A 21,046-nucleotide genomic window follows, 5' to 3' on the forward strand; every position below is an offset into this window, starting at 1 on the left:
AGTTTTTGAATTATGAACTAAAAACACTCAATAATATCACAATCTGCCTAAATTAAAAATAAGAAATGCACAAAATTAAAGATACATCATTGAAAGAAAATATATAAAAAACATAACCGCCAAATTCCTAATAATCAATTCCTCTCTTACATTAAAAAGAAAATAAATAAATACCTAATAGCTACATTGAATCCTAGAGTTTTAGCATGAGTAGAATTATTCTTGGGTAAAAGTTAATAGAAATTTGCAAGATGAAAATTGAAAGCAAAGATGGGCTGTTGGGATTTGAGAGTTTTGAAATACTTGTTTTTCATTTACAAATATATAGTAACACACTCCAAAAACACTCCTTATATCTCAAATACAACTTATAAAAAATAAAAAATAAAATTGAATAGAAATAAATCCTATTACCTTTTCTTCTTTGTCCAATCACCACCACCTACTACCATTACCTACCACTCCCTCTTGTCTCCTCCACCGTCACTGCCACCTCCACAGCTGCTCCTCTCTTTTTCTCTCCTCTCTCTCCTTCTTTCTGTGACGACCCCACCTCCCCTTAGGGCATATCCCAGGGTTTAGCGGATCGCCTGCCCAGCTCTCGCCAGGATTCGCTCACTTATTTCAATAAAATAAGTTACAACCTGAAAAGTAAATGAAACAACAGTTCCCAAGCTTGGAATGTACAATTACATTCATTTCTATCTCAAACATTTATACAATCCCCAAATATAACAAAAGATTTGAGTTCCAAATACATTCAACCCTAATCGAGCACTAGTGCGCATACAATTGCCAAAAATTTTAAAAAACTAGACTATACTAGCCTGTACCAGTCTCACGCTCTCACTCATAACCCCTGTAAGGAAAACAAATTTAACGGAATAGAGTGAGTCAAACCTCGGTGAGGTTCCAAAATTTCATGCAGACCCAAGCAGCACGTTGGTCATTATGTAAAATTTGAAATATCAAAGTAGCGAGCATAAGAGTTCATAAAAGAGGGCAATAACAATTCAAATTAGCAAATCATTAGTTATCCAACAAATTCTAGGTAAAAGGATACGGGTGGCTCTCAAGAGCCAAATTCCCGTTGCATTACTTGATTTGAACCCGTTGACACCCCCGTCAACGTTTGAAGAAGCAAACCATGACCATAGATCTCCACTTTATACCAATTTCTATCCATTAATCAACCTCCTACCGGGCCCGAAATCCAAAATAAGAGTGATGGTAATACTCGAATATATCGAATCCAGTAGATCTAATCCAAAGGATTATACAATAAACAATAAACAATAGTACCTATGGTTCGCCAGTCTTCTCGACCAAGCCCTTACTAGCTTGATTCGACTAACCAACCAATAGAGTGTGGATCCAAGTAGTGAGACGAGATGAGAGGTACCTTCCACTCGGATGGAGAGTGGTACATGCTACTGCTCAGCACTTACAAGTCAAGTACAAGATTTCAGATAGTATTCAAGTTGTACACATGTATATCAAGTCAATAATAGCCCGTAAACAGTAATAAATCACAGTAGGGTAAGTGCGATAAAGTACACCCTTACCCGTTCAAACAAGTCAAGTATTTCTTTTAAATATCAAGTTCAATCATGCATTTGGAAACACTCACCAGTATGAGCAAGAGATATGTCAAAAGTTTCCTTTTGAGTTGTACTCCGGATCACAAAAGTAAGGTATTATGGTTCAACTAATCAAAATCTAGATGAACCATAAAAAATCCAGAAAGTACTAGTGCAAATATGAAAATACAGTTTTAGAATGAATAATAACATTTGAACTTTCAAGTCATGAAAAATCTTGAGTCATTTCTCAAATTCAAACATAATCAAAGAAAATTCCAGAAATCAGTAGTTGAAAGAACAACCAATTCCAAATTGAAGTTAGCAAATGTAATTCAAAGTTTTCAAGATAAAACTAATACTTTTCATCTTAGTTGATACCAAATCTTGGTAAAAAACAACTCATATACTACTATTGAAGTGCATTCAAGGATACATATGTAACTTAAGATCCAACTAACCCAAAATCAAACCTTATATCTCACTAATATACATAAGAGCAAGTAATAGAAATTTTGGCAGCATTTCCCCTATTTTCTTACTTTTCCCATCCAAGTACAACTTGGATTCACAAGCTAACAAAGCTCCAATCCAACCACAAGTGATAACCAACAACATACATCTATTCAAGGCCTCAAAACCAACCAAACCAACCAAACTAATTGTCGCGGCCCATTTTTTGATGGTGTGAAAGTAGTGTGTAGGAGATGTATGTGAATGTGTGTGAACGTGAAAATAAAAGGCCGTGGGATTGTGAAATGCGAGGCCAAACAATATAGTTTAAAAAGGGTTTTTGAAATAAAAATCGGAGTCGCCACTTGGTATAGAGTTAAGGTGTACCAAGTCACCTAAAAATAAATTTTTAAAGGAAAAAGATAGAAAGAAACCCCTTTTAAACGACTCCTAGTCTACGTAAACCAACGAAAAAAGTTCGGGAGTCACATTTGACGAAGGGGAAGGCAAGGATGAAATCCAAGGCACCCCTTCGACCTAGCCGAGGCTAGTTGCGTGATTTAGTCAAAGATTTTCTTGTTTTAACCAAGAAATTTATCACATTTGGATGTGCTATATGAATGCAAAACCCTAGACCTAGGGGGGCATCGGGGGTAAAATTTCTCTTCAAAGCTTGAGTGGTACCAATCACATTAATTGTGATGCCCAATAATGACTCTTTGGAGAGGTCACGAATAATGCTAATGACGTAAAAATGAGTGGAATGAATGTATGCAATGTGAAAATATGAGTTTGCGTGAAGTGAAAAAGTAATAATAATAATAATAATAATAATAATAAAAAACAATAGTGTGTAAGTGGAAGTGTGCAAATGGATGTGCAAAGTAAGGTGAGTAAAGTGATAGTATGAAGTGCGTGTGTGCACATGATAGTATATAAAGTGTAAGTGGCAGAGTGAAAACGTGCAAAATAAAAGTTGTGTGAAGTGAAAATGTGGAAAAAGGGATAGAATATGAAGTAAAAGTGCATGTGATAGTGGATAAATGAAATGCATGAACCCTAGAGGAATGCAAGCAAGACGGGTACGGGGGACTAATGTTCGTGACTTAATTTTCCTTTTGGTTAGAAAAAGAATGAGCATGCTAAGGCTATGTATAGCCAAACTCGTCCATCCCCCTTACCAAAAGAGTGACTCCCTAACCTATACAAGCAAATGAGCTAATCTAAATGAAAATGTAATCCTAAATATGTAAGGGAAAGGGAGTGAAGGGTCATGCAAAATGTAAAACGAAAAGGAAAGAATGAATGAAGATGTAATGAAGGCATGCAAGTATGTGCTAGCGCGGGGACGACCCTAATGGGTCTAGCATTGGACTAGCCCTTCACTAACGCTTTTTCACAAGCATTGGACTTGCGAGAGTTCGAGGGGACAACCATGACTAGCATTGGACTAGCCACGGTTACGTGCATTTGCATCCATTATACACATATATAAGCAATGTGCATAATTAAAGCAAGTAGACATGTGAACACGTAATTCACATAACACATAAGCATGCATATCTAGATGCCAAACCCTAAGAAACCGATTAAACATATAGCACATAGACATGCCAGACACATAAGGCAATTAAGGCCATAACTATTACATTTTTAGGGGGAAAGGCCTACTACAATCTAAAAGGGGAAACCGAATAAATAAAAATAATAACCTAGCTATTACAACTTTGGCATTCAAGTGCCTTTCAAAAAATTAAAATTGACCTAAAATTAAAGCAAAATTAAGCAACTAAAGAAATAAATAAAGTGAAAATGAAATAAACACTTAAAGTCATGCAATTGCACACATAAGACACATATACACACGTAGGGTCAAATAAAGTCAAAAATAAAGGATAAGGTGTACCTCCCTTGAGTCGGGGCTCCAATGAAATGAATTTAGTTATTTACCTTCCAAAAATAAAAGAAAAGGTCAAGGCATCACTTTAATCAACAAATAATCACATGAAATGAAAATAACATGAAATTGAATCGCTCAAGGTAGTCAAACAAACTAAACAATTCATATTCATCCAACAAGGATCCCATTGAAAGGAAAAGAAAGTTCAAGGAGGGGTCAATTTGATTGGTTTTTCCAATTACTAGGGTCATAGCAGTATAAACCAAAAACCAAGGGGTGGAAATACAATTATTGAAACATTTTTCATGCAAATCACGAAGGAAAACATGCTTCTGCAACAACTTTCGGCCAAACAAACTAGCTGCAATTTTTATTTTCACTTACGGATTTCAACCTCAAAACACAATTTTAAGCAAAAACCTTTGCAACCCAACATCAAACTTCAATCTAAACAAAAACCTATTTAACATCTAAAAGGAAACTCAAGGTATGATCATGAAACTGTGGTAGCTTTCTCCTTGCTGATTTTTTTCAACTACACCATGCGGCATTCACAAACCAGAATAGATCACCAACGGGTACCAGCAAACACAAGACACCACTCCCAATCATCAACCAAACCAAATACCACACTTTTATTACAAGACTAAGGCAGAAAAAACTGGATTGGTGACTACCATAGATACAAGAAATATCAGCTAAAGAAAGAAACGAAGCGCTGCAATTTTCCAGCTACCATTAGCTACGCTTGCAGGGGGGTTCATCAGATGTAAACACGGCCAGCTTTCCAACCAAACAGCAAAGCTTAGAAGGAAATTATGCGAGTTCTTAAGAAACTTTCTTTTCTACACCATTCCAGCTGCAACTTTCTTAGGCAATCAAAAATTTGTTTTCAGCAAGCATTCAATCCTGACTCAAGTGTTTTTTGGACCCCAAACAAGTGAAACTTACAGTGCACGAACTTAAGCATGCAACTTAAGTGCAAAAACTCAATGAGCAGCCACGGAGAAGGAAACAACACAGAAAAATGCAACAGCTTTTGCCGTATACATTTGGGCATGACTACCGTCCATCCGTAACTTCCTTTCCATTTTATCAAGCAAACAAGTTCACCAACTACCAGGACTATCGACTCAATCAAACACGAACTTTTTGTTGCAAGATTAAGGTGGAAAATCTGGTTTGACCGATAACAAAAGAAAGAAAGGAAAATGCAGCAGGAGATTCTGCAACAAAACAAGCAAGCTGCTGTGTTTTTGCTTCACTTGGCTGAGGCATATATATGCAAAGCAACCCAAGAAAATTCCAACGAATTTGGTGATTCACAAGTTCAACTGGATATGAAAATGAAATGCAGCAAGGATGCTAGGGAAAGGACTTGCGGTGAACATGCACACAGTATGTCAATGAAATACAAGAACAAAGAGTAGACTTCGGTCTGTAAAATGCAAGTGAAACGCAAGGAGATAACAATTCTTAATCTATACACTTGGAGAACCGGAAATTGGTCATGGCGAAACAATCATAACCCAACAGGAATATAGCCATAAGCAAAATCACGGAAGACATGCTTCAAAGGCTTGAAAGGAACTGAATCTTAAAGAGAAAAACTTACAGTGCTCTCAGTTTCTGAAGTTACTTGAATCTAGATGGCGGCGGTACTGGTGGTAGTTGACGGATGGAGCGAGCAGCAGCGAACGCGGACTGGTGGTGGCTTGTCTTCCTCCTTGATGTGGCGGTCCTTGGAGGACCTCTTGGGAGGTGGTTGACCGCTCGTTGGTCACGCTAGAGAAGAAAGGTGGCTGCTGTCCGGTGACCGCGATGGAAGTTGCGCACGGTGGTGGCGAGGGCGGACAGCAACATCTTGGGATACTCATTTACCCCGATCTTGATCATCAGAAATGGAATTTGAGTCCGCTGTTTTTGCCCCAAGCTCTTCCCCTTCATTGCCTTCTTTTGTTCTGTTTTCGTCTCGTCCGCCGCCTCTGTTTTCTGGTTCCTCACCTTTCAAGTTCCCTCCTTTTCTTTTGCTCCTCGTCCAAGCTTTTTACTACCCGAAGCTTCTTCTCCAGCCTTTCTTGGTTGCCTGGTTCCTTTAGCCGCCATTCCCTCTGATTTTCCCCTCTCGGTTTCCTCCTAGTTTTCCTCTCTTTTCCCTCAGACTTCCAGCCGTCAACTTGGATTCTACCTCTGACCTCTCCCCGATCCTTTTTCTTGCCATCTCTCATTCTTTTTCATTCAACCTCCAGTTTCTCTCTTTCCGCCGCCACCGGATCCTCTCTTTTCAGATTTTCAGCCGTCCCCCCAAACCTTAGCTTTCCACAGCTTTTTATATCCGAGACTTCCTCCTGGAACCTAGCATCTACGGCCCGAAAAAAAAACTCCCTCTCCTCTTGCATTTTTACAGCCTTAGATTTTCATGTTTTCTGATCAACTTTGAATCAAGTCAAGTGTCTTCTATTAAGATCATCGGACGGAAGAGAAAATTGAGCCCAAAATGGAGCTAAAAAAAAAACCATTTTGTATCTGCGTTTTTGCAGATGAAAATATAGAGGAGTTTTGATTGTATGCTTCTCGGGTGCATGAGCTCTCTCCTCTTTTTTTTTTCAATCACTTAATTACACACAATAACAATTTAAATTTAAATAAAATGTACAAAACTAATAATAAAAGATAAAACAAAAAACTAAGATCTTTCCTGTCTTTTCCTTTTTCATTTTCATTTTTTCCAAAATCAATTTAAATAAATAAACCAAATTATAAACAAACTAAAACTTTCAAAATATCAATTACATTTTTTCTTTTCTTCAAATTGAAACTCAAAAAATGATTAAACAATTTTTGTGGGCATTTTCTTTTTTCTAAAAAATAATAAAAATAAAGCTAAATAAATAAAAATAATAAAATAAAAATAAAAATAGCCGATATTATCAATAAAAGTAAAAATGAAATAAATTAAAATTTTGGTGTCTACAGTTTGCCCCTCTTTGTCTGAGTTTTGGAAAAACTTGAGACAAAGAAATAGACACCAAATACTCACCTGTTATTCGGCTGCGAACAACTCGAATGATTGACGCTTTCTGAAATGGGGACTGACCCCTTTAACAAAATTTTAAAAAGAATGGGACTGACCCAGATGAGAAGTTTAAAACGAGACTGACCTGAACAAGAAATTTTAAAAAGGACTGACCCCAACACGGAAATTTAAATCATGGGACTGACCCGAATAAAATTTAAAATCATGAGACTGACCCGAATAAAATTAAAAATAGAATGCATACTAGTGGGACTGACCCATGTTTAGTGGCAATAAGGATGAAATACACGCTAGTGGGACTGACCCATGTTTAGCGGCAATGAAAATAAAATGCTCACTGGTGGGACTGACCCATGTTCAGTGGCGATGAAAAACAAAATGCACACTAGTGGGACTGACCCAACGGCTAGTGGCAGTGTAAAATAAAATGCTCACTAGTGGGACTGACCCAACGGCTAGTGGCAGAATAAAAGAAATGCGCACTAGTGGGACTGACCCAACAGCTAGTGGCGATGCAAAAGAAATGCTCACTAGTGGGACTGACCCAACGGCTAGCGGCAGAATAAAAGAAATGCGCACTAGTGGGACTGACCCAACGGCTAGTGGTGAAATAAAAGAAATGCGCACTAGTGGGACTGACCCAACAGCTAGTGGCGATGCAAAAGAAATGCTCACTAGTGGGACTGACCCAACGGCTAGCGGCAGAATAAAAGAAATGCGCACTAGTGGGACTGACCCAACGGCTAGCGGTAGAACAAAAGAAATGCGCACTAGTGGGACTGACCCAAAGGCTAGTGGCGAAATAAAAGAAATGCGAACTAGTGGGACTGACCCAACGGCTAGTGGCGATGCAAAAGAAATGCTCACTAGTGGGACTGACCCAACGGCTAGCGACAGAATAAAAGAAATGCGTACTAGTGGGATTGACTCAACGGCTAGTGGCAATGTAAAATGAAATACGGGTATGTATGAAGAAATTGTATAAGATTTGTTTGGAAAATTATCCAAAGATTTGTCCCAGTGTAATGAATTGGCCAGTGGGATTAAACCCGAGCCTGCCATGAGATTTGGTCAGTGGGATTAAACCGGAGTCTGCCTTGGTTGCACAAAATTCAATCCCAATGGAATGTTGGCGGCACAAAATCCAGACCCAACAGGATGTTGGCGGCACAAAATCCAGGCCCAACTTGATTTTTGGAATGTTGGCGGCACAAAGTCCAGGCCCAACGTGGTGATGTGATGTTGGCGGCACGAAATCCAGGCCCAACGTGGTGATGTGATGTTGGCGGCACGAAGTCCAGGCCCAACGTGGTGATGTGATGTTGTCGGCATAAAGTCCAGGCCCAACGTGATGTTGTGGTGTTTGAGATGTTGGCGGCACAAAGTCCAGGCCCAACGTGATCTTTGTGATGTTGGCGGCACAAAGTCCAGGCCCAACGTGGTGATGTGATGTTGGCGGCACAAAATCCAGGCCCAACGTGATTTTTGGAATGTTGGCGGCACAAAATTTAGGCCCAACGTATAAGCGGTCAGCGGGATAGAACCCAGTTCTGCCGAGGTTGGCGGGATAAAACCCAGTTCCAACGTGATATAAACGGTCAACGGGATAGAACCCAGTTCTGCCGAGGTTGGCGGGAAAAACCCAGTTCCAACGTGATATAAACGGTCAGCGGGATAGAACCCAGTTCTGCCGAGGTTGGCGGGATAAAACTCAGTTCCAACGTGATTTTTGTGAAGTTTGTGAATGGTCAGTAGGATAAGATCCAGTCCTGCCATCCAATTGGTCAAGAAATTGAATTTGATTTTCCAAGAAACAAGAATTTGAACTTGATTTTTGATTTTTGACCTTTTTTTTTTAATTTTTCTTGATTCTTTTTTAGAGAATCTTTTCAAAAATAATTTGCCCCCAGTGTAGGGCCGCTTTTCCCTTCTTTCTTCTCTTTCTTCGGCATCGGCCTTCCACATCATCAGATGCTCTTTCGTCGATTTCAACTATGAATACCTGCACAAGGGACTTACCAAAATATGACATGCACTCAAATTTTCATGAAAAGAGCAGCGTGATTGATTTGAAAAATGCATTATTTGATTCTTGGACGAAATCCTCAATTGGACTACACAAATATTTGCCCCTGTGTGGGCTTGTTCTCACGAAATCTCATGAACAAAAAATTTGCCCCAGTATGGGCCATTTAATTGCAAAACTTGTTTGGATGATTTTCCATTTATTTGAACACTGTAAGAAACTATGTTTCCTAAAAAGAAATTTTCATGATGAATTTCTTGAAATAAAACCAAATCACAGAAGATTTCTTCCTTACCTTGGCATTGGTGCTTAGGGTAACGGGTCACCACTTGCAGAACCAATCAAGTGGGCGTTATTTCTGATTTTGAGGTGGTTAAGGAAAATGAGAGGTCAGGATTTGTCTTATTTTTTTGTGCCCAAATTGTATGTAATCCCTTCAATACCACATCTTAGTGAAAGCAAAGAGTTTGTCACCCTTATTTCTTAAGAAAACTTAGTCAACGTATAAGCTTTATAGGCTTGCAACAAAATGGGTAGAAGCGATAGCTAAACCTGTGAAAACTGGTTATACCCCCATGATCACAAATGATTGATGGATTTCTTACGAGCATAATCCTCACTTTGGATTGTCATGAAGGATTAAGTCAACGATGGACTTTATTAGATTGTAATGTGGCTTGAAACGATAGTTGAAGGATAAGTCTTTCAAGGACATTGCACCGAAGATCGCATTTTTCCAAAATTGCTCCTATTCTGAACTCAAAAATCTCAGAATTTGTTTGTATTCTTCTCATCATTCACCAGGGACTTCAGCGTCGAATTTTTCTGCATTTTCTTGCATTTACTTTTCTTGCTTTGCTTTTTGCCTCTTTTTTCTTTCCCTCAACTTGGTGGGTTTTCACATGGTGAGTAGCGTCAACCCCATACACAAGCAATTCAGAAATACAGCTAAAATTTTCCGGCATCAGAAATTTTCTTAACAGGACCATTGCAAAGAACAGAAGTCAGGACTTTCGACTTTTGTAATGGGGTCTGGTGGGGTGTTTAGAAAAGTTAAGGTTTGAAAGCGGATTTCAAAAGTGGTTTGAAGAATCTGAGATCGCATTGTTGCGCCAACCCTATTTTAGGGCTAAATCAGAATTTTGCCCCAGTTTATGCTCAATTGAGGCTTTTTCTCTTTCATTTTCTTTCTTCTTTTGATTTTTCGGCTTTCTGCCATTTTTGAACTTTCACAAAATTTGCCCCCAGTTTATTTTTAAACTGAGGTTCTCTTTTCTCTTTTCCTTTTGATTTTGTTGCATTGTCACTTTTCACTTCTTGAAACTTTTTCCTTTTCAAGTCAAACTTGCCCCAGTGTGGGGTTTGCGATTCTCAGGGGTTGCCAAATGAAGTATTTTATTCTGAAGGCTCAAAAGGGATAACTAGGGATAGAATGTTTGATTGGAAAAGAAGAGGGCCTGACTTTTGCTCCGTCCCTTACAATAACTCTGAAAGGAAAATTTTCATTAATGCGAAATTTTTTGCATGCATCTGAATCAATTAACCGATGATGACTTCCATTCATCCATATCCGCGAAACATAGAGGATCCGCCGGACAACTTTTCTTTTTCTTTTTTCTTTTTCTCTTTTCTTTTCTTCTCTTTTCTTTTTCAAAATTGAAGCCCAGATAGGATCAAATTTCTCCAATTTGTAGTTCTTTTTTTCCTTTAATTTTAGCAATTTTTGCTTTTCTCTTTCTTTTGAAAAATTCTCCAATCTCCTTCCCCAATGTGGGGTGCGATCATAGGTGCTTTGAAAAAAATCACCGATTTTAGCTCAAATGAGGATGCAAGGGGTAGAACAGTGTTTAGGTTGTAGAAACGATGGCCAAAGCATCATTCTTACATTTCATGACAACCAAAGTAACGAATTGCTCATTGAAAATCCATTTCCTTTTTATATTTGAAAATCTTCCGATGCAGGGTAATGATCATTAAGGCTCTCATTTGAAACGAAATTATTCTTTTAAAGGCTCAAATAGGAGAGCAAATGATAAAATCTGTATAGATAGAGAAACGAACGCTTGAAGTATCATTCCAAATTTTCAAAACAAACAAGAATAATACGCATTTTTGCTTTCACTTAAATGTGAGTTGAATATAATTAGACACAGCGGACATTTTCAAGCCAATGTTGCCCCAATTTGCAATTTATCAATCAATGTGACTGATTTTATTTTGGAATGCTTTTGTGAAGGAGAAAAGGTATCTCATTGGGCCTTTTGAGTGACCGATCAGTTTGAGTGGCTTCTTTTTTAATTCTGGGCACTCTTATTGTGAATTTTCAGGCAGAAGGTTGAAAAATCTCAACTTGATTTTATTTCTTAAAATTCATTATGAAATCTCTAATGAGCAAAAGAATGAAATATACATGAATATATACAAAACAACAATTGTCCAAAACTTTATTGCTGAAAAAGTTTAAAACAAAATTTCTCGTTCAATTATAATACAAATGAGAAGAGAAAACTTCTACAAAACCCCACATATACACTTTTGTCTCCCTTTCTTTTGGAACAAAATGTATTAACGAAAGTTTCATTTGAAAAACAATTATAAAGTCTCTCAGAGGCTTTAGCCCAGAACCTTCAGATGGATCTTTCATGTTTTCATTGCAAGGTCTGCCCAAGTAATTAGATCAAAATTATCATCAGATATAGAAAAATGTTTTCGCCTTATTGAAACATTTTTTTTATGAGTGCAGGGGAGGGGGAAAACAAAAGAAAAAATATCATGAGTTAGTAAGTAAGACCATAAAATGGGTATGCATGTCCTATGGGGGAACCCTTTTATGCCAAGGGTAGGCCTAGCATGAAAATGCAATCCTTTAAGGTAGGCACCATACCATACCTGACGAATCCGATCAACTGATTGAGTGAAAAAAATGATTTGAAAAATTGGCCAATTAGAGTGATAAGAGACATTTGTCTTAAAAAAATGAGGACAAAGTCCGAATGGATTGCTTGTTTTGGTCGACGCATAATGTGCCAAAACGGGTAAAATGGTGAAATTCATTGAATGAAATTTGAAAATTTATTGAAAATTGAATGGATAACCCTAAAAATGAATTAAACTAATCAAATGAATGAAATCAATTGATTAAGCGAAATGATGATTTATTCAAAATCGACCGAATTGCCCTAAAAATAGGTAAACTGGTCAAATGGATCAGATGATTTATTCAAAATCGATAAGATTGCCCTAAGAATGGGTAAACTAATCAAATGAATTGAATGAAATTAGTGATCTATTCAAAATCGACTAGATTGCCCTAAAAATGAACAAATTGATAAAATGGACTAGACGAAATTGGTGAATAAAATGAATGAATTGACAAAATGAAACTGATAAACAATTGGATCAAATGAATTGATGGTTTATTCAAAAATCGATGAAATTATCTCCCCTTTGGTAGTTTCAAAAATGCATTGCGATGCCTTATCCTATGAGCCTCCTACAATCAAGATTTGGCCTCAATAAGTTTACCATCTCAACAATGAGGAATTATTTGCGAATTTCTTCAAGTTAATGTCCTTTAAGCAAGGGATTTTTACCAACTATGTTAAAAATGGCCAAAGAATGATTGTTAGATGCTCATATTCTAATGTACCAAAGATCGCCCCAGGGTCATGGAAAGGATCGGATCCTACCTTACCTTGTGCACTACCCCTTTGGATGGTACAAAAGTATAAACGTGCAAGTCTCATTGGATTAAATATCCGAGACACAGGGCGGTTTTATTCCTAACACGGGATTCCCTATGTGGTATCCCCTTTTTAGGGTTTATGCATGATGCCAATTTATTAAAGCAATAAAACATGCAATTTGAAATGAAACGTGACCTAAAGGAACCCCTTTATATACCAGGGTGGCCTAAAATGATATGACATTATTAATTTATGAATGAAATATACCAAATTTTTCTAAACGTACAATAGCCTATCTAAAAGGGTAGGCTCCTAGAGAGTGCCATGCCAGGACTCTTATTTTCTAGGGCTTATGAATGCAATTGAGACAAAAGCCACGAAAAGTTAGTTCAATTAGACAAATACACATAACACATTTGCAGCAAAACAATACAAAGAGATAAAACAATAAAAGGAATAGAAAGGTTGGATCCCTCCCCTTGTGAATAGTGTCCCTAATAGGGTAAGGCAGACTCTACCCTAAGGCAATTCTAATATGGATGCATGAGGTATGGCTCACTAATGCATCTAGACTCGATAGGTCATAGGTCCCCGAGCCTTCAGACTTGGAAACCAAGGGTCATCAATCCCAAGATTCTTTGTCGGTGGCTCGAGCGATTCCCCAAACACCGCTACGCACACATCGTGTCACGGCTACGTGTTTGAGTGAATCTATAAAAAATCCTCAACCTTCGACTAAAAGCTAAAGGCTATCAACCCAAAGCTTAAAGCGGAAGATCGAGTGACCCATCGGATCATGCTACACACACATCGTGTCGTGATCACACGTCCAAGTGGGTCGCCTAATCCTAATAGGGTGGAGTGGCGTGACAAGCCACTAAAAGAAAAATAAAGGAGGAATAAATAATAAAGCGTATGCACATATGCTAGTGCTCCTTTTTGGAGGGGAGAAATTGAGAACCAACGCGAGGCTCTAGGGTATTGTCCCTCCACCCAAATGCAATGCAAATCGCGGGATCACATGGATAAACCATCCATCCATCAAAACAATCGTACGCCAAATGGGTGAGTGAGTGAGTTGATACGCGCGAAATGCAAAAATCTTAAAAAAAAAGGAAAAATGCAATCCTAAATATCCAAATGTAATATATAAGAAGGTTAAAATAAGAAAAGAATCGACTAAATCAAATGCTCGGACTTTCTAAGTCCCCAGTGGAGTCGCCAGCTGTCGCGCCCCATTTTTTGATGGTGTGAAAGTAGTGTGTATGAGATGTATGTGAATGTGTGTGAATATGAAAATAAAAGGCCGTGGGATTGTGAAATGCGACGGTTTGGCCAAACAATATAGTTTAAAAAGGGTTTTTGGAATAAAAATCGGAGTCGCCACTTGGTATAGAGTTAAGGTGTACCAAGTCACCTAAAAATAAATTTTTAAAGGAAAAAGATAGAAAGAAACCCCTTTTAAACGACTCCTAGTCTACGTAAATCAACGAAAAAGGTTCGGGAGTCACATTTGACGAAGGGGAAGGCAAGGATGAAATCCAAGGCACCCCTTCGACCTAGCCGAGGCTAGTTGCGTGATTTAGTCAAAGATTTTCTTGTTTTAACCAAGAAATTTATCACATTTGGATGTGCTATATGAATGCAAAACCCTAGACCTAGGGGGCATTGGGGGCAAAATTTCTCTTTAAAACTTGAGTGGTACCAATCACATAAATTGTGATGCCCAATAATGACTCTTTGGAGAGGTAACGAATAATGCTAATGACGTAAAAATGAGTGGAATGAATGTATGCAATGTGAAAATATGAGTTTGCGTGAAGTGAAAATGTAATAATAATAATAATAATAATAATAAACAATAGTGTGTAAGTGGAAGTGTGCAAATGGATATGCAAAGTAAGGTGAGTACAGTGATAGTATGAAGTGCGTGTGTGCACATGATAGTATATAAAGTATAAATGGCAGAGTGAAAACGTGCAAAATAAAAGTTGTGTGAAGTGAAAATGTGGAAAAAGGGATAGAATATGAAGTAAAAGTGCATGTGATAGTGGATAAATGAAATGCATGAACCCTAGAGGAATGCAAGCAAGACGGGTACGGGGGACTAATGTTCGCGACTTAATTTTCCTTTTGGTTAGAAAAAGAATGAGCGTGCTAACGCTATGTATAGCCAAACTCGTCCATCCCCCTTACCAAAAGAGTGACTCCCTAACCTATACAAGCAAATGAGCTAATCTAAATGAAAATGTAATCCTAAATATGTAAGGGAAAGGGAGTGAAGGGTCATGCAAAATGTAAAACTAAAAGGAAAGAATGAATGAAGATGTAATGAAGGCATGCAAGTATGTGCTAGCGCGGGGACGACCCTAATGGGTCTAACATTGGACTAGCCCTTCACTAACGCTTTTTCACAAGCATTGGATTTGCAAGAGTTCGAGGGGACAACCATGACTAGCATTGGACTAGCCACGGTTACGTGCATTTGCATCCATTATACACATATATAAGCAATGTGCATAATTAAAGCAAGTAGACATGTGAACACGTAATTCACATAACACATAAGCATGCATATCTAGATGCCAAACCCTAAGAAAGCGATTAAACATATAGCACATAGACATGCAAGACACATAAGGCAATTAAGGCCCTAACTATTACATTTTTAGGGGGAAAGGCCTACTACAATCTAAAAGGGGAAACGGAATAAATAAAAATAATAACCTAGCTATTACAACTTTGGCATTCAAGTGCCTTTCAAAAAATTAAAATTGACCTAAAATTAAAGCAAAATTAAGCAACTAAAGAAATAAATAAAGTGAAAATGAAATAAACACTTAAAGTCATGCAATTGCACACATAAGACACATATACACACGTAGGGTCAAATAAAGTCAAAAATAAAGGATAAGGTATACCTCCCTTGAGTCGGGGCTCCAATGAAATGAATTTACTTATTTACCCTCCAAAAATAAAAGAAAAGGTCAAGGCATCACTTTAATCAACAAATAATCACATGAAATGAAAATAACATGAAATTGAATCGCTCAAGGTAGTCAAACAAACTAAACAATTCATATTCATCCAACAAGGATCCCATTGAAAGGAAAAGAAAGTTCAAGGAGGGGTCAATTTGATTGGTTTTTCCAATTACTAGGGCCATAGCAGTATAAACCAAAAATCAAGGGGTGGAAATACAATTATTGAAACATTTTTCATGCAAACCATGCAAATCACGAAGGAAAACATGCTTCTGCAACAACTTTTGGCCAAACAAACTAGCTGCAATTTTTATTTTCACTTACGGATTTCAACCCCAAAACACAATTTTGAGCAAAAACCTTTGCAACCCAACATCAAACTTCAATCTAAACAAAAACCTATTTAACATCTAAACATGCGAAAGGAAACTCAGGGTATGATCATGAAGCTGTGGTAGCTTTCTCCTTGCTGATTTTTTTCAACTACACCATGCGGCATTCACAAACCATAATAGATCACCAACGGGTACTAGCAAACACAAGACACCACTCCCAATCATCAACCAAACCAAATACCACACTTTTATTACAAGACTAAGGCAGAAAAAACTGGATTGGTGACTACCATAGATACAAGAAATATCAGCTAAAGAAAGAAACAAAGCGCTGCAATTTTCCAGCTACCATTAGCTACGCTTGCGGGGGGGTTCATCAGATGTAAACACGGCCAGCTTTCCAACCAAACAGCAAAGCTTAGAAGGAAATTATGCGAGTTCTTAAGAAACTTTCTTTTCTACACCATTCTAGCTGCAACTTTCTTAGGCAATCAAAAATTTGTTTTCAGCAAGCATTCAATCCTGACTCAAGTGTTTTTTTGACCAAACAAGTGAAACTTACAGTGCACGAACTTAAGCATGCAACTTAAGTGCAAAAACTCAATGAGCAGCCACGGAGAAGGAAACAACACAGAAAAATGCAACAGCTTTTGCCGTATACATTTGGGCATGACTACCGTCCATCCGTAACTTCCTTTCCATTTTATCAAGCAAACAAGTTCACCAACTACCAGGACTATCGACTCAATCAAACACGAACTTTTTGTTGCAAGATTAAGGTGGAAAATCTGGTTTGACCGATAACAAAAGAAAGAAAGGAAAATGCAGCAGGAGATTCTACAACAAAACAAGCAAGCTGCTGCATTTTTGCTTCACTTGGCTGAGGCATATATATGCAAAGCAATCCAAGAAAATTCCAACGAATTTGGTGATTCACAAGTTCAACTGGATATGAAAATGAAATGCAGCAAGGATGCTAGGGAAAGGACTTGCGGTGAACATGCACACAGTATGTCAATGAAATACAAGAACAAAGAGTAGACTTTGGTCTGTAAAATGCAAGTGAAACGCAAGGAGATAACAATTCTTAATCTATACACTTGGAGAACCGGAAATTGGTCATGGTGAAACAATCATAACCCAACAGGAATATAGCCATAAGCAAAATCACGGAAGACATGCTTCAAAGGCTTGAAAGGAACTGAATCTTAAAGAGAAAAACTTACAATGCTCTCAGTTTCTGAAGTTACTTGAATCTAGATGGCGGCGGTACTGGTGGTAGTTGACGGATGGAGCGAGCAGCAGCGAACGCGGACTGGTGGTGGCTTGTCTTCCTCCTTGATGTGGCGGTCCTTGGAGGACCTCTTGGGAGGTGGTTGACCGCTCGTTGGTCACGCTAGAGAAGAAAGGTGGCTGCTGTTCGGTGACCGCGATGGAAGTTGCGCACGGTGGTGGCGAGGGCGGACAGCAACATCTTGGGATACTCGTTTACCCCGATCTTGATCATCAGAAATGGAATTTGAGTCCGCTGTTTTTGGCCCATGCTCTTCCCCTTCATTGCCTTCTTTTGTTCTGTTTTCGTCTCATCCGCCGCCTCTGTTTTCTGGTTCCTCACCTTTCAAGTTCCCTCCTTTTCTTTTGCTCCTCGTCCAAGCTTTTTACTACCCGAAGCTTCTTCTCCAGCCTTTCTTGGTTGCCTGGTTCCTTTAGCCGCCATTCCCTCTGATTTTCCCCTCTCGGTTTCCTCCTAGTTTTCCTCTTTTTTCCCTCAGACTTCCAGCCGTCAACTTGGATTCTACCTCTGACCTCTCCCCGATCCTTTTTCTTGCCGTCTCTCATTCTTTTTCATTCAACCTCCAGTTTCTCTCTTTCCGCCGCCACCGGATCCTCTCTTTTCAGATTTTCAGCCGTCCCCCCAAACCTTAGCTTTCCACAGCTTTTTATATCCGAGACTTCCTCCTGGAACCTAGCATCTACGGCCCGAAAAAAAAACTCCCTCTCTTCTTGCATTTTTACAGCCTTAGATTTTCGTGTTTTCTGATCAACTTTGAATCAAGCCAAGTGTCTTCTATTAGATCATCGGACGGAAGAGAAAATTGAGCCCATAATGGAGCTGAAAAAAAAAACCATTTTGTATCTGCGTTTTTGCAGATGAAAATGTAGAGGAGTTTTGATTGTATGCTTCTCGGGTGCATGAGCTCTCTCCCCTTTTTTTTTTTCAATCACTTAATTACACACAATAACAATTTAAATTTAAATAAAATGTACAAAACTAATAATAAAAGATAAAACAAAAAACTAAGATCTTTCCTGTCTTTTCCTTTTTCATTTTCATTTTTTCCAAAATCAATTTAAATAAATAAACCAAATTATAAACAAACTAAAACTTTCAAAATATCAATTACATTTTTTCTTTTCTTCAAATTGAAACTCAAAAAATGATTAAACAATTTTTGTGGGCATTTTCTTTTTTCTAAAAAATAATAAAAATAAAGCTAAATAAATAAAAATAATAAAATAAAAATAAAAATAGCCGATATTATCAATAAAAGTAAAAATGAAATAAATTAAAATTTTGGTGTCTACACTAATCAAATAATAAACTTATCACCATGGATATCAATGCTGAAAACCAGTTTAAAGAAGAAATTATTAGTGGCAAATTTGTCATCCTTCGGTGTTTTGATCATAACTGTAGCTAGGTCTATTGGATCGAGGTAAATTTGATGGCGTTTCGAAGCTAAGTAGAAGTCTACAACTTTGATGAAAGTATCAAACCCCAATTCAAACATTATCAATGTCGAAATTGGCAAAAATAGAGACATAAAAATTTTGTCGAAGCCAAAACAGGATAACTGAATAGTTTTGGTAAAATGACTATAATTTGGTGTAGAAAAATCGAAATTGAGCTCCGGCAGCAGCGTTTAAAACTAGATTCATAGAGGTTTCCAATGGTATAAAAATCAGGTTCTAGTTCATCTCCTACAACTACTAACAAGCTCAGGAAATTAACTGAAATTCACCACCAAATGCTAGAATTTTGCATATTTTAGCCAAATCAACCTATACAAACTAGTATATCCACTTAGCAAAGCTAATAAAGCAAGATTCAACTTAAAGCAACAATATAAAGCTGAAATCTCATTACCAAAATTGAAAATTTCATTTCACCACTCAAACCAACTAACAAGTCATGAAAATCACCATAATCAAACCTAAAAATCACTTATAAACATGTATCTAAGGTAAATATAGCTTCTTGAAACCCATACCTTGATCACCTTCTTGAAGATAGCAAATCCTAGCTTAACACTCCAAAATCTCTCCACCAAGACCTTCAATCTTCCTTGAGTACCACTTTTTATGGAGTAGATTGTTAGTTTTATGGTACAACTTCAAGATCCAAGCAAAAATGGAAGTAAAAAGTGAAGCTTTTCTCTATTCTTTTCTCTCTCTCTCACATTCGGCCAACCATGGAGGAAAATGGAAGAAATGAAAACAAAACAGAGGCTTAAGAGATAAGCTTAAGTTGGTCTAGTCAAAGTCTTTGGTCAAAGTCTTAAACAAGACTTAATACTACGGCGACAAGTGGCATCATCTAAGCTAATATATATCCTTTTGTCTCCTAATTGCATACTTAAGCAACAAGTTCCAAATTAATCCTTAGCACATCATAAATAATATCCCTTAGCACAACACTTCTACCATACTTCAAAAATTTAACGCGTGTCGCACCTTAGTGGGTCCCAGCACCTTAATTGTGAGGACCTGAAAATTTTCTTATTTTTATAGAATATTACTGGGTTATTTAAATAATTATTCACTCATTTTCTCCAAATTATTTATTTTATAGAATATTTTCAACCATTTTAAATCCATTTATATGGAACAACGTCTCTTTTATAGTTTTAAAGCGTTTTGTTGGAAAATCTACTTTTGAAAATTCCTTTAGTTTGGAATAACGAGTGCACGTTTTCGAGGCTACACTTGAATCGGGAGTGTATCAACATTGGAGAATTAAGAATGATCAATAGTAGATCAAGAAAGATTAATTGAGGAATTAATACTAGACTCATGTGATGACTCGTAAAATTCTTATTTTTAAAAAACCCTATTTTTGGCTCATTTAATTATTTATTTGGATATTTGCCCCGAATATCATTTTCTATCCTTATTAGACCTAAATACATGGAATTATAGCTTCATTATATTTTTAAAGTGACTTGTTTCAAAAATTAATTTTTGGAAGCTCGTTTAATGAAAATAGTGAAAACATGTTTGGAAATTTTAACCGATTGAGAGTACAATAAGTTTAAAAAATTGGAGACTTACACAATGGTCCTAAAATAGGTAATTTTAGGTTTAAGTACTCAAGCGATAGTTAGTGGTACGATCGTTATAAGAATTTCTTGAAGGTTTCACTTTATCGCGCCTAAATTGGAAATACGCGTTTTCACGCGCAAGCTTAATTGAGGGACTTTAGACCATTAGTTTGGGACAATTAAGAGTAAATAATATTTGTATGAATATAAGTGCATTAGAGGTTTAGTGCACTAGTGAAACAAATGCGAGAGAAATCGAGCCCAAATGCGCCCTACACGCACTATTGAGAGTTGACTTTAGAGTGATTTTGCACCACACATTGTATCTTCCTTAGGAAGCTAAAAATTGGACCAAACACACTCTCTCCTAGTCTCTCTCTTGGCCGAACTACCAGCTGCAAAATACAACACAAAAGTTGCCATTTTTCATCTTCAATTCTTGCACCAAACCTTCATAGATTCACACCAAAATTGAAGACCACCTAACTTGTCACTTGGAGAGTTCATCTAGCTATCAAAAGGAGGAATTTTCCACGGTTTTCTTGGAGCTTCTAAGGACCGAAAATTCTGCCTAGTTCATCAACCAAAGTAGGTAATGATCCAACACTCTAATCTTGGTTTATGGAGGTTGTTTAACACCTTTAAACTCTTGTATTCATATGGGTGGTTGTTATTGTTGGAAATTTGGAAGGTGGGCTCTATGAACTCCCACCCTTTGTCTTG

This window comes from Coffea arabica, chromosome 5c (genome assembly GCF_036785885.1).
Source record: "Coffea arabica cultivar ET-39 chromosome 5c, Coffea Arabica ET-39 HiFi, whole genome shotgun sequence".
NCBI lineage: Eukaryota > Viridiplantae > Streptophyta > Magnoliopsida > Gentianales > Rubiaceae > Coffea > Coffea arabica.